At 45.8% G+C, this 17,212-nt stretch overlaps 1 protein-coding gene across 8 annotated transcripts in view; it reads right to left on the reverse strand.

Annotated features, from left to right (window-relative positions):
- Nucleotides 1-17,212, reverse strand: part of CYRIB (CYFIP related Rac1 interactor B) — a 145,001-nt gene that overhangs the window by 77,138 nt on the left and 50,651 nt on the right. For 3 of the 8 annotated variants that reach the window (XM_004743557.3, XM_045078125.1, XM_045078126.1), the window contains exon 1: nucleotides 3,553-3,787. The exons of 4 other annotated variants lie outside the window; for them this stretch is intronic. The gene's annotated coding sequence lies outside the window, so the exon portion shown is untranslated. Of the gene's footprint in view, nucleotides 1-3,552; nucleotides 3,792-17,212 lie in introns of those variants that run through there. One more of the 8 variants, XM_004743563.3, reaches the window with a different exon arrangement.

Consider the following 17,212-nt stretch of genomic DNA (forward strand, 5'->3'; position numbering starts at 1 on the left):
TACAGGACCTCAAATTAGTACTTTGAAATAGAATTTTAGTAAAGACTACAAAGCACAGAGGCCTGGGTTTATGCCACCCACCCTACTTGGGAGGCATACTTGGAGAAGTTACCTAAGGTTTCTGAGCCTGACATTGCTAATGTTAACTTGGAGTTAACTAGGAATTAACCTATACCATGCAGGATTGTCATTAAACTAATAAAGAACTGGTAAAGAACTTGGCGTACAGTACACGCTCACTACCACAGCATAATAATTAAAGAGCCAAGACCAAGTTCTATCACTTAGTAGCTGTGTCACTTCAGTTATTACTTAACTTCAGTTTCCGAGTGTGTGACATGGGAATACTAACACTCACCTAACAAAGTGTTATAAAGACTGAATTTCTTAGAACTCAACCAGGCAAGTGGTAAACACTATGTGTCAGTTACTATTAATGTTATCATTACCACCACCACTGAAATATTACATAACCACTGGGATGCCTGGGTGGCTCAGTCAGTTAAGCATCTGCCTTCGGCTCAGGTCATGATCCCAGAGTCCTGGGATAAAGTTCCACATTGGGCTTAGAGTCTGCTTCTCCCTCTGCCCCTGCTCACTCATTCTCTCAATCTCTCTCTCAAATAAATAAGATCTTTCAAAAAAAAAAAAAATTACATAGTCACTGTCACATTATTGATGATACCTTCCATTTCTGCCACCTGAAAAAATATCTCAAAAAATTAACCTCATTTTAGTGAATTGATCATAATACAGGATGAGCTTACGCAGCTGAGAATTTTTATGGTGACTTTAAGTGCACAAGATGTAACCTGAATTGACTGTTGCTCAGGAATACTGAGAAGATATCAAATATCCATTCTAAGTGAACAAATCCACTCAATGGACTAAAGCATACCACAAAATGACATGTCTACTGTACTTTCTTTGTATTTTCTCCCCCAAAAGATCTCAAAGCAGTAGAAATAATCAAACACAGCAATCCTCAAAATATACAAACTTACGAAAACTGCAGCTGAGAGCAATCAACATTTTCCCCCAAACTTTTGCCACACAATTACAAAATGATGCTATAGTCAAAAACTCTTTGACCTTGCCATTCTTTCAATTATTCAAAACATTTGTGTATCCACTGAGCACCAGGCTAAATTCTGGTGCAGTAAAAGAAAAGGAGAGACCAACAATAACCGTGGCAATGTCACTAACAATATAATTAAATACTTCCAAATATTATAATTGTGTTTCCTTAAACAGTGAAAAAGCAAATTATAGGCCCTAACGGTTAAGTGCATCAGTACTTAATGATTTAAGTAACCTCATATAAGCAACAGTCCAGGATTTTCCCCAAGGAAACCAGGAGTATAATGAAATAGGCATCCCTCTATACTCCTCAATTACTTACAATGGTAAATGATCATTCCAAATATGAGTATAATAATCTCAAGAGTGAAACTATGTAACAGATTTTTTAACCTATTTTTGGGGAAAGTTCAGAGAAATAGAAAGTTCTAAGTCTGATCATGTAAAATATCACCTGTAATCTATCAGAAATAAACTATATTCGCTTAATCTCAGAACCTGAAATTTTATTTTTGTGGGGGCAACTAGAATCAATTTACTAATCATGTCTTCCTTTGATGAACCAGTTTCATAGGAGAGAAAAATCTAGCCTCTATTCAATTATGAAATGATCTAGAGTTTATACTACAGATCCAGAACCTGAGACAATCCATGAGCTTCCACTGGAGCAGCTATGTAACTGTTAAAAGTTCTAAAGAATTGAAAAATGTGTTACCTAACAAAATTGTTCTGCCAAAGAAAGGCAATCCTAACTATGAGTTAATAAATCTTACTGCTAGAGTGGTTATCCAAAACCTATAAGAGAACAAACATCCAAGTGCCTTTTTAATACCTAGCTCCCCAGAAAGGCTATTAGAAAATGCTGACATTAACGCTGATAGCAATGGTATCATTCTGATATCCAGGTAGGTATACCACAGGACTAAAAACCTTTCTTTGACTTCATTATTACAGACTATGACTGTCATATGAAAAAAGGGGAGCCTATCATTTCATTTCATGGATGCTGATCAGGCAGTTGTAGCCAACTACACTTCACCAAGGGGTTATCGAATAAGCCCCAATTACCAAGTGCTATAGACACAAAGCTTCTGTTTCTATTATTAAATATAATTAAAGAATTAAAAGGATCAGTGTATTTTTCTGGAGGTACATTTGTCTAAAATGATTCGCAATAAGTCCCCAAAGACCCAAGTGATTGAAATTCCTTCAGCTATATAAAACACTCCTCTGGAATGTCAGTCTGCCAAACTGCAAGACTGTAAGAACACAAAATTGACTGATACACATTTTCCACATAAAGATTATGGAGTAAAATGTTGGCAAACGCAATAAATACACAGGAGGGGGGAAAAATGTAAACAAATTCCACAAATCTTTGTCTTATCCAGAATGGCACTTTGTGGTACTGCAAGAATTCAGGCATTTAATCGGTATTCCGCACACCAGGGAACCCTCGATGACTGCTGTTGACAAATTGGAGGAGAAAAAGTCTCACCAACCAACAGTAGTAACAGGTAATGTTGCAAATCAGTCATGAAACCAAGAGGGCAGGAAGGTGGAGGAGTAGAAAGAGTAACAATCTTCTGCCAAATTTTACATTCTAAGAAAATTAACCCATCACAGATAACACTCCCGGGGAAAGGAAAGGAAAGAAAAGATGATGATATTTGGTACAGCCTAGAATAGCCATGAGTTACAGACACACACAGCAATTGCCACTTGCACTACATTTTGACAGTCACAGATTTGGGTAATTATAGTAGAAACTGTGTGTTTTGGAAACACCCTAAGACCACACCCCAGGGCTGAGAATCTGGACTTTGTAAGGCTGGGAATTTAAGAGGTCAACGCGGTGTTTGGGTTGCAAGGTCCGGCCGCGCAGGTGGAAGGGCGGAGAGGGGCAATAACGACACCAACTTTCACGCGGGTGGCCAGGAGGGCTGGCGGCCGCGGCGAGGCGTGGCGGAAAAGGGAAAAGGGGGTGTGGATCTGTGGGTGAGTCCGCGGAGAAAGGGAGGGAGGAAAGGCGGCCGCGAGGAGGAAAGGGAGGTGGGCGCCGCGGGTGGGGGGCGAGCGCCGACGCGGGAGGGGCAGGGCCGGCGAGCCGGAGATCCCGCGTGGCCGCCGGCGCTGGGGTTGGGAGGGCGCGGCGAGCACGCGCGTGGAGTTGCGGGTGGGAGGAAGGGGACGAAGAAAGGAGGTCCGAATGAATGAGCGCCGGCGGCGCCGGGGCCGGGGCCGCGGAAGAAGGGGTCGGGGCGCCGCGGGCCGGCGGGCGGGGGGCGCCCGCAGAGGTGCAACCGCAGAGCCGGGGGTGGGCGCCAGGGCGGGCCCACGGCGCCGGGGGCCGAGGAAGCCCCGCGCCGGCGCGGCCCCCACCGTGCCCGCCTCTCCGCCAAGATGGGGTCGAGGGGCAGGATCGCGAGGGGCGTGAGGGAAGGGGGGAAATGGTAAAAATAAATCGCTCACCCTCCGCGCGAGCCTCCGGGCTCTCTCAGCCCCGCTCCTCCGCCCTCCTTGAGCCGCGGCGGCGGCTCCTCAGCGGCGCTAGAGGGAGCCCCGGGCCCGGAGCGGGGCAGCGGCGGCGGCCGGACCAGGAGCCCCTCCGCACCTGCCCCTGTGGCGGAGCCGCGACGAGCCAGGCGGCGGCGGCAGCAGCGGCGGCGGCTCCGAACGGGGAGGGCAAGTGACCCGGATGTACAGGGTAACGGCGAGGAGGGGGAGGGGGGAATGCCAGGAAGTGAGGGCGCCGCGGACCTGTCCGGCCGTGCGCATGCGTCGCGCGCCCGCCCCGCAAGGTAAATCCTCGGCCTTCCTTCCCCGCCCCTCTTCTCCCGCCCCTCCTGAAGGGGGCGGAGCGAGGCCGGGGACAGGTGGTCCGGCGCGGGAGGGAGGAGAGCAAGGGGGCGCGGCCACCGCCTCCGCGCCCCCCGCCCTCCTTAAAGGGGCAGCACGTCCGCGCGGAGATGGCATCTGGGTGGGTCCGAGTCTTGCAGCCTTCTCATTTTACAGAAGGAAAACTGAGGTTCAGAGGTCGGCGGTAGCTGCCTCAGGTCAGCGAGCTCGGAAATAGCAGGAACTGGAACTCGGAGCTCGCAGTTGAGGGCTCTTTGTGCTGAACTCAGCGAAGCTGCCACCTCCCACCCCTCTCCAGGCCTGGAATGGCTGGGCTGGTTGGCACGCCTTTCCCTCTCCGCCAGGTACTGAACTTCACTCCCGCGCCCCGACAAGGCAGAAGCGCTGGCAGGTTCCCCAGAGGTGCACCGTTATTGCCTGTGATGGTATCGTGGACACGCCCTGGGGAAGTGTTAAATGATCAGTCTGAGAACAGAAATCAGGCGCCGCTTGAGACTTGTACCTTGCCACGCATGGCTCTTTCAGATAAATGAGGTTTTTGTTCTAGGGTTCCGCTCTGGGCAAAAATGTCCGGGTCGGAGTGTGGGGGGTGAGGTGGGGGGGCAGAGAACTTGGACGTGGCCCAGGGCACAACATATTATTCCCCCAATCCACCTTCACCCTTGAACATAAATGCTCCCTCTTTACATAAAAAACCTGAACATCCCATCTAGCTGGTTCGTCCCAATCCCACTATGAAACTCAGATTTTTTTCATTAACACTAAAGTGTAAATGATCACAATATTACCTTTCTCTGGAATATTTTATGTTTGAGCACATCGTCACCGTGGAGGTAAATGGTTCTGAATATTTGGGGTCAAGGCCCTACTGAAAATCACACAAAAGTAGGGGTTTTACTCCCCCAGAAAAACTGCATACAATGTCAGGCGATTCATGATCCCAGGAAGCTTACCTACGAAACCCTGATTATGAACTCTGTTCTGGTCAAATAGGTAAAATCCCAGGAACTACCCAGTCCTTACCAGATACAGCCAAGAAATCAGTCCTTGCCCCAAACATAGAAGAGCAACCCTTACCTTATTTTAGCCTTTTGTCTTCCCATTGAGTTACATGGAGACTACATCGTATGAGCTATACTATATAGAAATGTATTAAAAGAGTCACAGGGAGATTAGATGCCTTTTTCAAGGCACACACTAAAGGCAAGAGTCCTAGGCCTCAGCCTTTTGCCCTAATTATCATAATTTAGGATTATTTAGGGGTTCTATACTGTATCTATTATAATCTTCATCAATTTCGATTAAACTGAGGGAGCCAATTTTTTGCCAACACTGATGCTAACAGGATGGTCTTCACAATCCAAGAACTATGGTCCATGTTTATGACACACTGAGACCCATCCTTAAATAACCATGGTCCAGAGAAACCCACCATCCTCGATTTGTACCAAGGAAGAGAGTTCATACACCTGCGCCATCCCTTAAATATGTGCTCTGTGTAACCACACACCTCTACCTCAATATCCCAACAAAAGCAGAAATATCTTCCATCGTATTCCCAACCCCATCCAGTTTAGCTCAAATATCTCCCATTATGGGGAACCCATTACTGCCCTGTCAGCCTCTTCTCATTGTGAGGAACCTCTTCTTTTACACTGAGCAAAAATCTGATACCCAACAATTTTCATCCACTGGTCCTAATTTCATCTCTGGAGAGCAACACAGACATGATGCCAGCCTGAGGGAGCTTACAGTCCAGCCAAGAAAAGTCCATGATGAGTGATAACCATAAAATAAGATCAGCCCCCTTTCAGAAATACCTTTCTTCTTGTCAATTCTAGACCCATTCCTAGCCTGTGTCACAACTCACATGTAAGCTCGACCACTACCCCGTGTAGGATATCCCGAAAATGGGAATAAAAAAGAAGACCTTAAGAGAAGTGCTGAATTTATTCTTCCCCAGTCCTTTCTTTGTCATCCTGCCTGAATGTAATCCCACTTCAGCTGAGATCGAAGCTTTCAAAGTTTTATGTTGAAAAAACAAGCAGGAGGATGCAAAAAAGAGGTTTACATAAGAGAACTAGGCTCTTGATGATTTAATCACTGTGACTTGTTAGCATTTTTCTTTGTGAGTCGTTCCTATGTGCCAGGCACCGTACTAAGCACTTTACTTGCATGTCCTCTATTGCTTTTTAGAATCTCCCTATATGGTACTGTTATGTCCATCTTATAAATGAGGCAACCAAGGCTCAGTATCAGAACCAGGATTCAAACCCAGTGTGTCAACTCCACAGTTGTCCATTTACATAACTAGACTCTGTTTTTGTGAATTTCAGAAGTTCCTGATGCCTTCTTTAAATGCTGTTTCCTTTGAAAATTGCACTACTGAATCAACTTGAAAACATTACAAAGAATCAATTGTTTCACTTAATCATTGATACATTCAATCAACACAAAATTCTGCCCCTCTATTATGTCGTAGGCACCATGCCAAAGGTTTAAAGTGGAGTACAGTAGACAGGGTAGGTGCCTGTCCTGGAGGGGCTCAGGATTTAGTGAAAGAGCTGCGACCTCAGATGACGGCAGAGCACGATTTGCTGTAACCTAGGAAAGTGGAAGAACCAGCCATCCCTGGAACGGCTGTGAAAGCTTCAGAGAGGATGGGTTTGGTCTTGAAGAGATCAGGGAATGGATGAGAAGAAAAGGCACGTGGGCAGAGGAAGGGGAGTGCGTGACATGCTGGAGGGAAGACTGGGTGGGATGGTGGAGAATCACCTCAACCACCATGCTACGGAGTTTCAACTTGCCTCCTGAAGGCAGTAACAAGTGAACAGCAGCGTCTCAGCAAGGGAGAGACATATTTAGATGTTGTCTTATATCAAGATCACTCCAAGAGGGACTACAGTGGGATTGAGAATGGGGGCCCGCAGACCACTGAGGTTGCTGTGTAGTGCAGGAGAGAAATAACGAGGGCCTGCTTTAGGAAACTGGCAGTGGAGAGCAACAATGGGCACTAGAATTAAGATACTGATGTCGAGGGGTGTCCAGGTGGCTCAGTTGGTTAAGCGACTGCCTTTGCCTCAGGTCGGATGTCAGGGTCCTGGGATCAAGTCCCATGTTGGGCTCCTTGCTTGGTGGGGAGCCTGCTTCTCCCTCTCCCTCTGCCTGCTACTCTGCCTGCTTGTACATGCTTGCTCTCTCTTACTCTCTCTCTCTGTGTCAAACAAGTACATAAAATCTTTTTTTTTTTTTTAAGATACTAATGTATCTACAGGAGTTTGTAACTAGTTGAATCCTGGGGAAGAAGCAGCAGGAGCTGTGGGACTCTGACATTCCTAGCTTAGCAGACCAACTGGAAGGTGATACCCACTCCACCCCAGTACCTTCACATAGTTTTCATTCCCCTCCTCTTCCCACCTTTACCCATGTGAACGCATGCACGTTGCTTCAACTATTGTCAGATACACGCAACTGTTTCCCAATGCCGTTTCAGATTTCTACAGTCAACATTTATCATTTTAATGGCTGCAGAACATTGCATCACATTGAAATAGCTCCATTTCCTTCAGTTACTAAAGGTTCACACCCTGCATGCCTCGTTTATCCTAGACTCATCTGGTTCTGAGCATTTTGCAAGGGATGGGTTCGGTGAGGGAAGAGGGCCTTTAGGTGAAGAAAAAGTGTGTAAGAAAAGTGTGGCCACAAGCACCAGGGAAGCTGCAACTCTCCTGGGAGTCTACTGAGCAAAGGTGTGGCACAGACAACTGCTGAGCCGTGGAAGAGAACACATCAGCCTTCCATTTATTCCGTCATCCAGCAATGCATTCTCATGAAGCTGAGGACAATACAGCAGAGCCCAAACCCCCTCAAAGCTCTGCGTTCAGCCCAGCCAGGGCCTGAGTCCTGTTCTTACACTTTGTACAAGTTACTCAACCTCTCAGGGCCTGTTTCCCCACAAGTGAGTTGTAAAGATGAACCTGGTGAAAACTTACAAAACTAGAATGGAACTAAACGTGCGTTAAGTTCAATAATGATTTCTGGTGTTGGTCCCTTCCCTATGCTTTCTTGACTCCCATTGTTTTCTTGAGTTTCTGAACAAAACCACCAGGCAGCAATGCATGTACTAGAGGTAAGAGCCTGAATCTGCCAGAGTGAACCAGGGCCACTCACTTGACCTCAGGAACCTTTCATTTCCCATCTGGGAAACCCACCTAAGAGCCTTGTTCACAGGAATGTTGCAAAGCTCTCCTTCAGTACTATACAGGAAAATGTGTTCAAAGACCCAAAGTACAGTGTTATTAACAACTATTACTGCTGTTACAGACATTGCTGTATTCTTGGTTTCTCCCCATTGAAAACAAACAAACATACACACACACACACACACACACACATTCCCCCTCCACATAAGTTCCTTGGACCGAAATTTCTGGGTTAAAGGAACTGACCACTGTTACGGTTCTTGATGTGCGCTGCTCAGATTGCTCTTAGGGAGGACTCTGGATGGTGCTACCATACTTAACTCAGGATCACCACATAACTCCTCAGCCTAACATTCAGGGACTTCTGTCAACTGCTTCCCTCCTCCTCTTGGTGGAAAGAAGGAATATTGAGGAAAGAGGCACCCTCCCAAACATGTCCAGGGTGGGTAAGAACAAAGACTCCAGTGCCCTGCCTTATGCCTGAGCATCCAATGGGCGAGTCTGACAAACCCAGAAGAAGACCGGGGAAGGAGGCCTGGACATCCCCAGGGCAACACTCCAGGCCTGTCTGGCATGAAAGATGGCATCAGAGCTCCTACCCGAAAGCAATGAAGTACAAAGCCAACAACTCAAACCCTGACATACTCCTGACACTCCCGTGACCTAGCAAAACATTAACCAATCTCTCGGGCCATATTTCCCCAGAGGCTCTGTCTATGAGCCTCTGTCATGTTTCCAAGTGTAACATTCTCACAAGTGGGCAGTTCCACAACATCCGCTTTGGCCAGCCTTCGGGGTGACCTGCAGGAAGGTGGCAGGCTCTCACAGCTGGTCCTTCCCTGTGCCTCCAGTACGCCTTCCAGCCTCTTCACGTGGCTGTTTCTTGGCCTTGCAGTTCCTCAAAGTGGTCCTCCCCATCGCCCCACACCTAGCTCCTGTCAGTCATTCCTATAGGTCACTGGCTTTTCTCCTTCTCAGTACTTATTACAACCGTAAATATTTTTTTATTTTCTAGCTTAAAACTGTTTTTATTCTTTTTTAAAAGAGTTTATTTATTTGAAGCCCCTGGGTGGCTCAGTTGGTTATGCATCTACCTTCGGCTCCAGTCATGATCCCAGGGTCTTGGGATCCAGCCCCACATCGAGCTCCCTGTTAAGCAGGGAGCCTGCTTCTCTCTCTCCCTCTACCGCTCCTCCTGCTTATGCACTCCTGCTCTCGCTCTCTCTCTCAAATAAATAAATAAAATTTTAAAAAGAGATTTTACTTATTTGAGAAAGAGTGAGTGAGAGAGAGAGCAAGATCGGGAAGGAAGGGCAGAAGGAGAGGGAGAAGCAGATTCCCCACTGAACACGGAGCCCAAAGCAGGGCCGGATCTCGGGACACCTAGGGTCAGGACCTGAGCAGAAGGCAGACGCTTCACCATCTGAGCCACCCAGGTGGCCCTTAAAAATGTTTTTAGAAAAAGCCTCCCACGAAAACACCAGCTCTGTGAAGGCAGAGGCCGGGGCTATCTTGCCCAGTCCAACACCTGTCATTGTGCCCACACTGCTCCTAGGAGACCCTCAATAAGCATGCAGAATGTCTGGGTAAAAAAAGGAGGTTCCCAGCCACTCCATACCTTCCTTTCACCCCAACTATATGAATAACACATGTTGACTGCAGAAAAATTTGAAAACACAGATGAGCAAAAGGAAGAAAATATAAACACTTATGATCCAACCTCCCACCATGTGGATACCCTTCCAAATGTTTTTTCATATCTATATAAAGATAATGCATATATTTTTATAAAAATGGTTCCTATTCTAAACTAATCTGCTGTGCTCCATTTCATGGTGTATCTTAATCACCTTTCCTTAATAAAAGTACTTGAGCTGCCCTGTTGTGAAAAGCTCTGTAACACTCAGCCCTGTCACCATACCATAAAGGATGTAACACATCTCCTGGTGTTGAGCTAAAGGGGAGGTTTCTTCAATGTCAATAAAGGTAACATGTTTTAACACAGCACTTCCCTCTTGACAAGCTTCCCATTTTTTCCTCTCTGTCTGTATTGCTTTGGACCTTGTATTTCTCCAGAACCGTACTCCCCACCGCCCATTCACCACCTGGAGTTTAATATTAGAGTCCCCGTCAACTGCAGAAGCAAAATGGTCTGCAGCTGACATCTGACGAAGCCAGGACAATGCCTTGGAGTTCAGTTGGAGAATCTGTGGCAGGTACAGGGGACAGAAATCAAGATTTGTGTTTTCTTGCCAAGATTTTAATGTAAAAAGAGGAAGAAACTTCCAAAGCAAGCCTTAGTTTGGCCTCCCCAGCCCTGCCCTAAGGCAGTTTTTCCCAGTTTTACAGGCTGGTGGTTCACAGGGTTTACTGATGTCCTAAGCAGTCTGAACCCCAAAGCCCACTGCCCCATGGAAGACAAAGAGCTGGCTGCAAAGAAAACCAAGAGGGCACGCTCAGGATGTATTTCCTTTCCGGAAGTACTCTTCAGGGCTCTTTTAGCCGCTGGCGGGGTTCAGGAGCCATGTGGCATTTTCAGCACTGACAGTCACTCCCCTCTAGGAGGAAGGGCCTCCCCAGGCCTGCCTGGCGAAGCAGACCAGAAGAGCACACCCCACACCAGCAGGAAGGCGCCGTGCCCCAGGGCACCCACCACATGGCCCACCTGCCCGCCCCCAATGTGGCTGGGCCCAGGAGGGTGTCACCTGAAGGAGGGGGACAACACGTTGTCCAATTGGAAATGGCACCAGACGACGGGAGGGAGAGGGACAACTGGATGGGCCATCTGCTCCTGGACCTCACCCCATGATGACCCAGAAGCCCAAACCGAGGTTCATCTCTCTTGCCCCACCCATCTTATACGGCGCCCCATGCAAGTGAGAAGACAACTTGATCTGTAAAGAAAGAGACTCCCCAACGGCGTCAAGGGTCGTTAGGTTACCCATGCCATTGTCAAGAGCTTCTTTGTGAGTTTCACAGAAACACCAGAAGAGATGGGTTTGCTTTGAAACAGCGTGGCCGAAGGAACCACCACCACCACGAGCCTTCACACTGATTGCTTCGTTCTGCCAGTTTTGAACAAAGTGATTTCCACCCATTTTACAAACTCAATCTTCATAATGACAGCTTTCAGATGAGAAATGAGCTCTAAGAATGTTAAGTATTTTGCGGGAGGTCACAAAGCCCCTGAGACGCGGAAGCAGGATCGGAGCCAGGTATTAGCGGCTGATTCCTTGGCCTCGGTCATGCTGCTCTCCTCGCCTCCCATCCCCCTTCTCTCCGCAGACATTCCTGGCACCACCCAGTGCCAAGCTCCAGCTGAACTACTAGGCTACTCGTGCATAAAATAGGTACAAGACCACCTAAGTCACCATTATTGTGAGGATTAACCGAAGTAACGGAACACAAGGAGCCGCTAACATTCACTGACGTTTTACCCTCAAAACAGCAATTACATACAGTTAAACCTAGTATGTCAGCATTCTTGGAGAGCTCTTAAGTGTTTAATAGATGTACATTCCTGATTATCTTCCTTTTTGAAATTTGTAGCTTTTGTATCCAAACGTGGAAGGCGGCACATCATGGTGACTAAGAGCTCGGACCTGAGTCTGAAGCCCTTCATTTCCTCATCTGTAAAAAATAGGAAAGTAACAGTCTTTGCTGTCAGAATTAAGTTATTTCATGGAAAGCACTTAGCACAGTGTCTGGCAAATATAAGTGCTCAATAAATATTAGCTTCTTCTATTATTTATTATTATTACTGTTATTATTAACTTGCTTTCATTAAGATGGTATTGGTGTAAAACTGCCCCATTGTAGCATTATTTATAATAAAAACCAGAAACAAATTCAATTTCCCACAATACGGAAACAGCAAAGCAGGGCTCTGAAAGGATTGAAAGAATTAATGAAAATCAATTTAATTAAAATTTAAAAGCCCCTGCTTTGCCACTTAAGGGCTGTATAATTTTGAGCAAGTTATTTCTTTTCTCTGGACCTGTTTTTCCTCACCTCAAAAATGAAGGATTTGCTCTCGATGATTCGTAAGTCCTCTCCAGATTTAAAGTTTATAGTCCTAAGGCTCTAAATGCTCTAAGTAAAATATAATCCATCAACATCAAGGATAATATACAACCCCTGAGTACACAGGCAGTTGGTAGCAACATGAGAAAATATTTTACATTCTCCTGACCTTCTTTAACACTCCTGTTTCTTTCTGCAACAGTGGTCACCTCTTAAGAGAATTTGTATTCAGCGTGTTGTCTCTCTCCAGGAACCAGGCATAAGCTTCAAGGAGAGCCAGGATTTAGGTCTGGTGTGTTCACTGATCCATCTACCCTAGCCATTATAATGATGCCCAGCACATAGTAGGAGCTCAATTAACATTTGCTGGTTGAAAATTTGTGACTATTCCAGAGGAGCAAAGTACAAAACTGTATATATACAAGAATGCCGTTAATATACATGATGTAGCCCCATGGGGAAGTGGCAGATAGGCTCAGAGAGGTTAAAAGGAGAGAATAGGGGTGAGATTTTTTTTTTTTAATTTTCCTTCAGTGTTTTGAACAATTTGTTTAAAAAGATGGCCTTCAAAAAGGGAAGGGGATAGCCAGAAGAAAAATAAAAGAGAATTAGAAGACTTGGCCAAGGGGGCGGGAAGCAACTCTGAGGGAGGGCAGAAGGGGTGGCGGGTCGTGCGGAAGCAAACAGAAGACTCTCTTAATGGAAACAGAATCACAGAAGCAGAAAGGAAACTAGGTAATAAGATGCAGAAAAGAAAAGCTGATTTATCCTGGACTTTTCATTACAAGCTAGTATCTCTTAAACTAGTCCCAAGTTGACAGGCTTCCCCCATTAATTGCCTCAATTGATGGAAGCTTTAGTGAATTTGAGCACAAAGGGGCACTTGGGGCTGTTACCTGTTACTCTTCTCACAGGTCCTGAGACGTCCTGTGAGGGGCTACTGTGGATGTATGAAGGACAAGTTCCACATACTAAGGTTAACTGGTGAGCCACGGCCCTTGAATTTCATTAACCAGCTAAGCAGCAATTCCATCCAGGGTTACACACTTTGGTGGGAGGGGCTACACACCAAGTATAGGAACAGTCTTCCCTTCCAGGGGATGAAAGTCATGCTGCCTTCCTACAATACAGATCAACACACATCTGCCAAAGAAATGATACAGACATAGGGCCTGGAGAAAGAGTAATTCCTTCGGCTTTGGGGAATTAGAGGGGGAGGGGCAAGAAGTTGTCGAAGGAAGGCCTGGTGTCCTGAACTTTATCAACTCACAGGGACCCTAGCACTCTTTGCAGGCTTAACTGTGAACCCTTTACCTGTTTCCATCTTGCATTCGATCATATATGACTCCTAATGCCTCCAGCTTCCCCAACTGCTTTCCTGAGCTCTTCCATGCATTTGAACTTTGGGCAAAGTTGGATGCCCCGCTGTGAGAGTGCTCAGGATCTTGTGCTTCTTGTCTATAGCATGCACATAACTGTAATTGCACAGTGATTTCTGTACTTCCTTAAATACTGGGAACCCCACAAGGATACTACTGTATCCCCAGTGCTAGCACTAAGCCAGGCATCATGCCTGGCATAAAGCATGTACTCAAACAGGTACAGCTGCTCAAGCCTGGTCCAGTCTGAGTTATCCCAGTGCTAGGGCCATAACCCTACTCCAGACTCCTAACATGGACACAGCCCTAAAACCAGGGGATCAGATGAGCAACGTGAGAAGACAAGATATAAACCCTCCCCACCAAAGTCGCCAAAATGATCAAGTGTCTAACCAACTAGCTGAAATACAGAACAATGCGGTTGATGAACATGACCTGACAGTGTGAAAAAGTTATAAGTTTTGAGGCTACAGAAGAAAAGACATTGCATAAGATTTAAAAAACCAAAAAACCAACCAAAAAATCCCCACCTCCTTTCTATGAGAGAACCAATATGATCCAAGTTAAGAAGCAGGTTAGCTGGTTTAGCTAGCTTGCTCTCTAAAATCCTGGTGCTGATTTCATGTTCGAACACAGGTTTAATGAGAAAGCATCCCTCCTTCCATTTTAATGCACAGACCACGGTAGAGAAAAAAAATGCTACCCCGCTCAAACTCTGGTCTATCTAAACCCACAGCCTTGAAGAAAATGTCTGCGGTATCCATTTCAGTATTCGTGTAGCATTTTTATTTAACAGGACATTTGCATTAATAAGTACCTGATGGGTCACCTAATTTTAGACACGTAAGGGACCTTGGAATTCGCCTTCAATCGAACATTTTACACTGAAGGGAACTGAAGGCCCAACAGGGTCTCAGAGAGGTCTCAAGGGAACACAATCTCCAAGGTCTGGACTTGGAGTGAGAGTCCGACACCTGCAGAGTTCATTTCCAATGTTTGGATCCAAAGGTTGAGGCATCAACAGAGTCCATAAAAAAAATCTCTACTAATAAGCATGTATACAACATTGGATGTATACATGCCTCCAGCTTCCCCAGCTGCTTTCCTGGGCTCTTCCATGCATTTGAACTTTGAGATCACACATCTGGTGTGATCTTTGAGGGTAAACAAAGTCGATGAAAGCATTATGCTTATTTGGCCCTTCACTATATACAAATCTCTTCCAAAGCAGGGGGAAAAAATGTTAGGAGACATGTACCAAATGATAAAGAGACAAGTGACAATGCAGGTTGTATGGGACCTCTCAATCACCCATAGAGTGGGGAATGATGTCTTTCTTGGTACTAATACTAAACTGATTTATAGAGTTCCTATAAATGCTCCTTCCTGCTGCTGTGCTTGCCTTTGCCCATGCTACTCTCTATGCTACAAACACCCTTCCCAGCACTACCACACCCCTCGGCCAAACTCCCACCTACCCACCAAGACTCCAGCCAGGCATAGTGTTTCACTATCACTTAGCTCCTGTTATCATCTATGGTAACCCGTGTCCCTACTGATGCCCAACAGTCCTCCTAGGATGCGTCAAGAAGACCAGCAATGGTATGACGTTCCTATAGCACCATATATCCCATTGAGAAAAGCACTACAAACACACCAGGTAATGTTTCATTAATTTATTTAACCTGATTCCTTGAAACACTGACTGATTTTGATGGATGAATCAACCTAACCCAAGATTAATAGCTTGGTTTTCTACACTCATTTCTCTCTCAAAGCCGCAAGCCAAAATCAACTCACTCTCAATTTATAACTTTGCAAAATATGCTTTTGCATATCGACTCCTGAATCCACTGTGGTTATTAAAAGGATGGCTGCATCCGTCTGGATGGGCCAGGTTATGCTGTGGTAACAAACAGCCCTGGAATTTCAGCCCCAGTGATGACCACAGGGGTCATTCTGGGGTCAACAAGATCAGCCCAACAATTCTATCTTTCTGGACTATATCTTACAATCCAGATTAAGCCACTCTGTGGTTGACATCGGTTTAAAAGATATGACCCCCCCACTCCCACTTTTCCCTCTCCAACCACCTACAGAGCTGTGTGGCAGGGCTGCAGTATGGATAACGTGTGACAACATTTGTCACACACCCAGGATACTGCCTGGCAGATAGGCAGCAGTCAGTAAATGATAATGACGGCTAGTACCATTGTCATTACCACTGTCCCTACTCGTCGTCAGGTATAACAGGGATGTTATTAAAATTCTCCTAGACAAGTGGTTCTTGAGCTTGTCTGCAAAGTGGAACTCACCCAGAGAGCTGAACTCACCGGAGAGTACCAACCCAGAGTTGGTGAATTAATTCATCTATACTATGTTCTGGGCTTTGGAATTTTAATTGTAATGAGTTTGAGAATCACTACGATACACAGGCACCAGATTCACATCTATACTTACAGAAATTTGCTTGTTCACCCATTCACATGCGCATACACAAGCTGGCCAGGTTCCCGGAGTCCTGCCCCCTCTATGATAGTGGTGGTCACATAGGTCACGATGAGTTAGGTTATACTGTGGTAACAAAAAAGCCCTAAACACTAGTCCTAATGACAACCACGGTAGCCACCCTCTAGAGTCAACAGGATGAGCTCAGCAGTCCCTCTTGACACAAAGCCTACGCATCTACCCTTAGGTCTTTCCTGTTTCCTCTTTTGAACTTCACCCTTCTTCCAAGGTCCAGTTTAATGAGTTTGCCAGGCCCAGAGTAAATCAGAACCAGAAAAATATACTGGTATGGACAGACAGGGAGGAGATGTGTACAGAGGATCACCACTGAAGACTCTCAGTAATGGAGACCATGCTTTGCTTGGCTCTCTATCCCCAGGACCCAAAACATGGTAGACAACTCGATAGAAATTTAGATAGGTAGATTCAGTATCATCAGTAATAACCTGAAAAAAATGGAAGGCAGATACAAGAACTCCAAAAAAGAGCATCGAACTTGAAAGTCAACTGTGTCAACTTGTCACCAGCCACCATTTTGATTTCCCCATTTTGGTAATTTCTCCCAGGATGAAACCATGTGTCCAGCGTGGTGCAAGTAAGTGAAGGTCAGGATATCTATGAATAAACCAGTGCTCTTTCCCACTGGTGGCAAAGCTCAAGACATGCACCGTAGGTGCAGGGGGCAGTAAGAACACAGACATCTGGCCACCAGCATACACATGAGTTTTGGTCAATCATCTCCTGCTCTGTTGGATGTTCTATCTTTACAGAGTGTGGAGAAAACCAGAAAACCGGCTTGCACGTCCTTGTTTTGGCAGTTTAATTTAGGAATCACACTGGCTTTACCTAAACTCTTCACCAAAAAATATATTCTGTCTTTGGAGCACATGAGTTAACTCGGGCCCAGGGGAAAGAAGCATTGTATACAATTACATAATAGTTACTCTATTACTTTAAAACCAAATGGAAGCCTCAGGCAGCAAAGTCAAAAGGAGAGGGAAATCATTTTTGTAAAATTATCTGAATGCAACCATCTCTTCTGATGCATTGTGAGTTGACAATGGTTCTGCTTTTCTCAGAAGCTCATTCCATTACAGCTTGCTTATCTGGATCTGCGGGAGGAGTTTTCTTCCCTCTAGAGTTAGCGAAAGAAAAAAGCCG

This window comes from Mustela putorius, unplaced genomic scaffold, assembly GCF_011764305.1.
Source record: "Mustela putorius furo isolate JIRA1106 unplaced genomic scaffold, ASM1176430v1.1 tig00000228_pilon_pilon_pilon, whole genome shotgun sequence".
NCBI lineage: Eukaryota > Metazoa > Chordata > Mammalia > Carnivora > Mustelidae > Mustela > Mustela putorius.